The sequence below is a fragment of the Poecilia mexicana genome, unplaced genomic scaffold (genome assembly GCF_051168715.1).
Source record: "Poecilia mexicana isolate PSO_F unplaced genomic scaffold, ASM5116871v1 scaffold_8, whole genome shotgun sequence".
Lineage (NCBI taxonomy): Eukaryota > Metazoa > Chordata > Actinopteri > Cyprinodontiformes > Poeciliidae > Poecilia > Poecilia mexicana.
In genome coordinates, this window is record NW_028263377.1 from 19,376,514 (window position 1) to 19,385,207 (window position 8,694).

Here is an 8,694-nt window from a genome sequence, read left to right on the forward strand (position 1 = left end):
CTGCGTTGGCACAGCTCCTTCCATTATGTATCAGTCTTCATTTGGGCCTTTCTGACACGACAGCAAACACCTCCACCCAAACAGGCAAGATAAAAGCAATTCACAAGTGCTCAGCCGATAACTACACAGCCAGCAGTGGAGGAGAAAGAGGCAGAAATATGCAATAATTGGGTTTGAGTGGTGGCCAGAGACAAAGCGCTGCATCCTTACTACATTACTACAACAAGGAGTGGACGATTTCTGGGCCTCTCCCCGTGCAACGCAGATGGTTAGCCACTGGGTCAGGTGCAGACATGGGAATACCAAATTAGACCCCCTGAATTAATTACTGTCCACGCAGCAAAAAAAAAAAAAAAAAAAGGTTGAGAAAAGGGCTAAATTTCTAGCTTTTATCCAGTTAAGCCAAATGAGCCGTTATCCTTAGGCTCTTTTCTAACAGAAAGACACTAGCAGTGATTTTATTTATTTATTTATTTGTTTGTTTTGCTTCCCTTCTTACATTACTCTCAAAGTGTCCCCTCATGGAGGAGTTCCCAGCCCCTCTCTCTCTCTCTCTCTCTCTGTATCTCTCTCCTTCTCTGTCTCTTTCTCTCTCTCTTCCTCTCCCTGCACACCTCCTGCTGTTCCCTCCCATGTGCCTGACTGTATGGTAAGTGCTCGCTGAGACATGCTGTTTGGACTCATCTATAATGTATCCCCTGCCCCGGGACATCATGTGTGACAAATGACCTATTTTTTGCGCAGACCCCCACAGGGCCTTGACCCGGGGGGTTGCGAGGTGCAAGTGTGCATAAATTACTACAGGTTTGTTTATTTGTGCGTGCATTTAGAGCTTCCATTCCTGTGTAGGAAGAAGTGAGAGATATTTTCCTCTTTTCCTTTTTTTTTTTGTTACAGAACTGATTTTGTACAATCTATAAATTTTGATGGCGTGAACGGGGCTGCCGAGGTCTTCCCTTTCCTCTCCTCTCCTTTGGTGACCTTGAGGAATCCTCAGATGTCTCTCGGTTTGAGGAATAATGGAAAAAGAAAATTGTCTGCATTATTGATGCTGGCCACTTGCCCTCGATTGATCCCAGGATCCATATTGGTGTATAAAGAGCGAGAAAACAAGTAACTCGCAGTCCCCGGCCTCCAAAGGTTTTCCTGTCTGTCCATTTATTTTACTGTCCTGCAGCTCTTTTCCAGCAAGCTTCTGAACATAGGCTCTGTCTGATATTTTACATAATTGCCTTACATAAGTAGCAAGCTTGGCTCAGAGCTTGGATGATATTAGTGAAGATGAATATTGCATGAGGAAAGCACTCGTTAAGCGTTAATAAGAGGATAGAGATGGAGCCCCACTGTCAGTCTGTCTTAACCCCGCCCCCACCGTTCTCTGACAAGCAGTGACTCAACTCAGCCTTGGATGCGTTGGAGCCCTTGAGTCAGTTTGCTAGTGAGGGAGGACAAGTGTGTTGTCCATGTGTGGAAGCACACACACGTATGTGCCCTTGCGTGCGTGCGTGCGTGCGTGCGTGTGCTTGTGTGTGTGCGTGTGTGTGTGTGTGTGTGTGTGTGTGTGTGTGTGTGTGTGTGTGTGTGTGTGTGTGTGTGTGTTTGCGTGTGTGTGTGTGGTTCTTGTCAGCATGCTTGGCTGTTGGTGAAGAGATGGAGAGATTCACTCATTAGGTGCTTGTGTTTTTTCCCTTTTTGTCAGCTGAATGAAAGCGGCTCTTGTCACACAAAAGCAACCAGGTCCGTCAACTGACTGCAGTCCCACTTACAGTTCACACTTAATGTGAATAAATGGGCTTAATTGTGGCCTCTCATTAAAGCCCCTGTTTGTAGCATGGCAGCTGAATCCTCCATGTGGGTAAGAGAGCATTTAAAGCGTCTATTGTATGTTACTGAATCACGGATCAAGCATTAGTTTTGCTTAAAAGCTTTTTTTTTGTGTGTTATTCTACTGATTATCTTCTTGTAGCTGAGGGTTTCTCCAGTAATGGTGGTCAGGAATCTTGAAGAAGTGGCCCTTTTCTTTTAGCATATTGTGGAATGCACATTAGTATAGTATTTTAAAATGAATGAACTGAAGAATCCTTTAATCTTGAATGTATTTCATAGGGATTATATGTAATTAACCAGCACAAAGTAAGACATAACTTTGTCATGACAGGAAAACAATACATAGGGTAATTTTTATTTTTATTTTTCAGAAATAAACAGCTGAATAGAGTAAGCATGCATTTGCATTCAGCCCCCTTTACTCTGATACCCCTTAAAAAAAATCCAGCACAATGAATTGATTTTAAGAGTCGGTGAATTTGTAAATATTGTCTGTCTGCATTTGATCAAGCCTCTTTAATCAAAATGTTACATGTTGTGGAAAACAAAGGGTGCACTTTACCTAAACATAAAAAAAATAACATAACGGTTCTTTATTTTTTATTTTATTTTTTTAAATACCAGTTGGTGAAACTCAATATTCAGTATGTGCAGGAAATAAATTCCTGCTAAAGCTCTAAAATATCAGAATTCCTTCCCCGTTCCTCATTATTATTTCATCAAAATGACTGCCTGTTGCCATTGCCCTGCGGTAAGGTGGAGGCTTTGTCCGCGCATGGGAAGAAGGGAGAGGGAGAGAGAGACGAGCAGAGTGAGCGAGTGACACTATGACTGTGGATCTGGGGGATGGGAAGGATGATTCAGCCTCTGGTCTGGTTAATTCAAGGGTCTCTCTCGACCAGGCCTGGCTCAAGGCATCTCTGAGTTTTTATTGTGTGGCAGCAGCAGTGAACGAGGAAGGAATCCAGAAATAAATTAGCCTATTTTGTTTTGTTTTGTTGTTTTTTTTTTTTGTTTGTTTGTTTTTTTGTCTTCTTAAAGGGAAATTTGTTGACAGTGGCATCTGGCCTATTTCAACCCTTTTATGTTTTATTTGGCAATATTCTGGTGATCTCCCTCACGGGTTCACTCGCACTTTTTCCTCTGTCTCTGTGCTCTCCTTCTCTCCCTCTGTCTGTCTGGATTCGTTGTCTCTGGGCTATTATTAGAGGAGACAGGCTGGTGGGAGGAAGTCTCTGAAGTAGACGCTCTTGTCATTTTTTTATTCTTATTATTTTTATTTATGTATGATATTCTGCTGGATAATTCTCCACGTACGCTAGGTGTTTTTGTTTGCACGTATTCAATGTCGAACAAAAAAGACGTGCAAACAAATCCGCAATCTTGTCGTTTGATTGCCCTTCTTTGGTGGTATTCTCATCCATTTCTGTATACATGACCCTGTTGTTCTGGGTTTTGATTAAACAGAGCAACCCCGCCCCCCCCCACACCCTTTCACTGAAACCACCTTTTACTGTAAACCTTTTAAATATAAAGCCATGCTTATTAATCTTTCATCTTGTCCTGTCTGAGTTGGTGTCAAGGGAGAGACCTCAAACACACTTTGGCTCTTTGACATTCTCTTTGTTTTCCCCCTTTTGCTTATTTACTCTCTTCCTCTTTCTATCAAAACATGTGACTGCAAAAGCAGTTAAAGGAGACACAGGTAATCTTGCTTTGTTGGGTTTTGGCCCCAGTCGCTGAGTAACTGCCTCGGTTTAATGAAAAGTAAATAAGACGGGGCACATTTTGTGCCTCAGCCTCAATTTTCCTCCTTGTTCTTTCAAGTGCAAGTTTATGTATTTATTTGACAGCGTGGAGCAGATTGTTAGAGAGATAATGCATTGCGTGCTGTGTGGAATATTTTAGTGTTTCATAGAAGAGCTCGCCGCTGTAGCTGTTTGTCTCCGTTCCCTTCCCAGCTTCACTCGCCCTTCCTCCTCTCCCTTTTCGCTCTCTTGCTTTTAGTCCCTGTGGTCCAGCTCTCTACCGTCATGGCCTTTTCCACCCTCCTCCCCTCTCCAGTAATAGGAGGCCTGAAATCAATAGCACATTAGTCTTCCCGGAAACTCTAGCAGAATTAAATATGAATGACTGAGATTGCAGCTTTACCTGCTGCTGAGAGAGAGAGAGGGAGAGGAAGAGAGAAAGAGCCATCATCGCTCCTGGGAATCTGATTTTCTTTTTTTTTTCTTTCTTTCTTTTTTTATTGATTTCTTAAAGTAAACAGCCTGATCATTTTGTGATTTCTGACTGCTTTCTAGATTACCGAGCTACTTAGTTTGCGGTTATTAAGCAGTGATGTGGAAATACTCGGAAAGCGTGGCCTGATTGAGCAAATGGGATCACAGACGTCACAAAGCCGCGACAGCTGAGGAGGCAAGAAGAATCAGTCAGCCACACCCATCCTCCAAAGAACAGCAGCTATAGCATTTGAATATGAAAGAGCATTTTGGTTATTACCAGACTGCATCTTTCTCATTTTCTCCCCCCCTCCCACCAAACTTATATTTTCTCCACAGGCCGTCATTAGCATGTATTACGCTTTCAGGTTTCCGCTTTAGTACTTCCATTTTGGAAGTTTTTACGTGTAAATGTTTTTTGCTCGCCTGCACATCCCCTTAGTTCCATTTTCATTAACTGCCTCACTGTGTAAAGTGGAACAATTTCTTTTAACATGCTGCTTGGCTTAAAAGCGTAATTTGTGAGCTGGATGGAGAGTGCTGGCTGGTGGGAGGAAGGTAATATGATACAAAAAGCTTCTGCGTGTACGCTTCGGGGAATTGGTAAAGACTTGGGCACTGGTAAGCTAATACACATAGATGATATGGAAGAATATATCTCTGGGAGCTATATTTCACTCCATCAGAGATGAAACGGTTTGTGACAGATGGAGTGATATTGTTCCCCTGTACGGCCCATAAGTGAGGCCCCTCCTGCTTCTCCTCCCTGGCAGATGTAGCAGGAGGACCACAGTGCACTCTTTATTTTTTTTTCTCCTTCTTCTTCTTCGTTCTTTCAATTGATTTGGGTGCTCAAACCCTCAGGGATCAGAGGATGACGGTTTGACAGGATTGTGGGGGTCTAGGTAATGTGCTGTACAGGGTTAACTTGTTTCCTGTAGATCAAAAAAAGTCTCAATATGGCAAAGAACCCAGAAACATATTACGCACATTTGAAGTGCTGGTAAGCCATATGCATGATAATCTTGGGCTTTTATTGATGTATTTGAACCAATCTTTGTCCAGGATGGAATAAAGATGCAAAATATCATTCAATGTTTTTTTTAAACAAATATTAAGTCCTTGAGTTTGAATTTAATAAAAATGTTGTCTTATCCCCGCAGGCTTAAAATGTGCATATTGCCTCAAATACACACACTCACTGAAAATGACATATTTTTGCAATAATCAACAGCCAGAATTCCTACTGGATGTTTCACCACTTTTCTTCACAGAAATGGTTCATTTACATGTGTTGGTTTCTTGGCATGGACCTGATTTTTAAACAGTTTCCACACTTTCAATAGTTTTGGAGTCAGTTTTTCTAGGAGTTTGATGTTAGTCTGCTGTATATATATTCCAAAACTAGTTTTGATTTGTGTTTTGGGTTGTTGTCCTCGTTGTAAAACCCAGTTGTGTCCAAGTTTTAGCCCATCTAATTATAGAATTTGGAGATTGTCTTCTTTAGTATTGAACCCAATTTGGGACTGTATTCAACGACCAGGACCACTAAACCTGAATCAGGCCTTCAGTGTGATGCTTCACAGTTGGTACAATGCTCTAGCTTTGTGTGCCTTACATTGAGAAAAACAAATCGGTGGTGAAGTAAATTTAACATAACTGAATCTGTGAAAAATCAACAATAAAAAGTTAGTATCTTTACAAAAGTATATTGTTTTATTTATTTTTTTCAGAAAATAAATTAAGTAATAAGAGCCTATATTTTTAAGTTCATCCATACAACAAAAAAAACAATCTGGCTATCTTTACCGTGTTTCATTCAGTGTTTCAAAACACCAAATAAGCCATCATTGGGTCGCTGTGGCCAAACAGCTTAATCTTTGTCTTCTCTGACCATGAAGTCTTTGCTATTAAAATTGTTTTGGTTGTTCTTGTGGGAAGACAATAAATTTGAAGGTGTGAAATAATCAAGTTTGTTGATTTTTGTCATCACTTCAGGATGGAAATTCACATTTGACCAATATTTTCCAGCGTGGGAATGTTTTACAGATGGTTCTGTAGGTTGTTCCTGAACATCCTAACCAATTTTCTTTCATCTGAGGGTTACAGTTTTGGTCAAATGGTTGAAACTCAGACACCTTCTGGTGTTCCAACAGGATGATGGATTATAAAAGATATTATCAGTTTTGAAGGCTTGCATTAGGCATCCCCAAATCCCTGACCTCAGGCCTACTAAATGTTTACAGATTATGAAGAAAAACCAAATCAATGTCATGGAGCTAGTCAAACAAAATGAGTCACTTCTGCTTAGAAAAAAATGTCACATTTTGGAACTTGGACCTAAGCAACAAGTTTTATTCCAACTCTCTTAAAGACATTTAGCCAAACAGCCACTAGATAGACAGTATATATTTGAGCCTTTGTGTACAATTTTGAGATAGTGTGTAATTAAAATGCATAATGGTTAAAATTCATGCTGAAAACTTCAAATTAAGATTAGATTTACATCTATAAGGACGGTGTAAGTAAACTTCTGCACATGCACGTTTTAACAAATGCGATTGTACAAGTAACACTGCATTTTGTGCAACGTACCGTCTAGAGCTGGAGGATCCATTACCATAAATCTTGATCAGTGTGTGACAGCATATCTTATATCCCTGGATGTAATGGAGACAGAGGAGAAGCTGTGGCTGCTCATACTAATCAACGTTCATTCCACTGATTCACTCTGGTTTATTTGTGAATACACAAAGAACTACATTAGCCAAATAAACTGTTTGGCTTCTACCAAGAGGGCCGGCCGTCTTCTGGTGTATTTCAAGGAAAGTGGGACGAGCGATTCAGCAACGATTACTTTAAACTCCCATTCCAACCCCGACTGTTGGATCATCATTAGGAGGCTTAACAGCTGTCTTGTAGCAGATGTGCCCTGTTGCTTAGGCACGCTCCCCGTCCCTGGAGGGGAAAGGTCAAGACACTGGGTGGAGGTTGGAGCAAATATTCTTCTAAAAAAGATGCATGTTGATGCTTTTAGAGAATTAAACAAATGAGCATCTGCCTTCCCAGTGTCGTAGGACACTAATTTGGGATGGAGATTAGTGTGAGCATTATTTTTGCATTTGCAATTTATTCTTTTGATAGGTTTTCTTTTCCACAGTTGAAGGCAGATCTTTACGTGAAAGGCATAAAATGCACATAACCTTTTTGTTTCCCTAACTGTTGTGTTAAAACTGTGTGAGGCTTACCAAAATCAGTTTTGATTTGCTGAAAGTCAGGTTTGAGAGTGAGATAACAAGAATCTTGACGCCTTAAGAGCTTGTTTTGGTGTGAAATATGCACATTGAATGTTGAATATGGCCCTATTCACATTAAACCAATGTGAATAGGGCCACTCAGTGAGGAAGAAGCCATTACTTCAAAATCAATATCAAATACTATATTATCATTTAGATGCATGCATTCAGGGCTAAAGACTTACACTGTTGTCCCATGGCCTGAGGAAATAAAAACTGAGTGTTTGACCACAAGGACCATGGTCAGACTCATGGTGTGTGGTTGATTTGCTGCAGGAGGGGCTGGTGCACTTCACAAATTAGATGGAGTCATTAGGAAGGCAGACTATGTGGAAATACTGAAGCGACAGCACACAGACATCCTCCAGAAACTTAAAGCTTGGACACAAATGTGACTTCCAGATGAACAATGGTCCAAAACATACGGCTAAATTATAAAGTGGCTTATGAACACCACAAAATAATTATTTTGGTGTGGCCATCCCGTTGCTCTGAGAGGAGTTTTATAGAAAGGTACGCATATGTGAGACAGTTTTACATTTTCTTTAAGGAGGAACTGGCTAAGATGAAAGCAAATTGTCAAAAGCCTGTGGATGAATACTTAAAGCATCTGACACCTCGCATGGTTCAGAAGGTAAATATGCCAAATACTAAGAATATGTAGTCTTTATTTTGAAGCAATTAAAAAAAAAAGTCAGTGAAATATAAATAATATTGGTGATCCCAACTGACCTAAAATAGGAACATTTTAATATGATAATTTCAAACTGAAAAAACCCCAAAAAACAAAAAACAATTTATTATTTGTTTGTGTACAACTGTATCAACAAAGCGTAAGTTTGCCTGTTAAATTTTTGCATCTTCTTGGAAATAATGAAAAACAAGTGGTCAATGGATTTTAACAGGACTCCCTGGTGGGACAGAATAGCGAGGGGACGTGCCCTGGCCACGGGCGCGTGGCGGAGGAGCAGGTGGATGACGGGCAGCTGAGACGAGGGCTCCGAGGGGGAGGCGGGAGGAGGGGGTGGGGGTTCCATTTTGGAGGACTCTTGGGGTTGAGAGAAGCCCTGAAAAAAAAGGCAACCCCATCTGGAACTGAGGTGGGGGCTCTGGTGTGAAAGAGATCTAGTGGGTGGTGTCTGACACTCACTCTTTTGTTCTTCGGCTACACAGCAGTGATGGTGATGGTGGTGGAGGTGGTGGGGCTCTCACTGCCGTGGGGGCTGGGCACTCGAACAATAGTGCCGATCTAGGATTTGAAAGCCTTCGATGAACAGAAAGGCAAGAAAGCAAGCGGGGAAGGAAGGTGTGGACGGAGAGAGAGGCAGGCGTTAGCTCGCCCTTGCTTT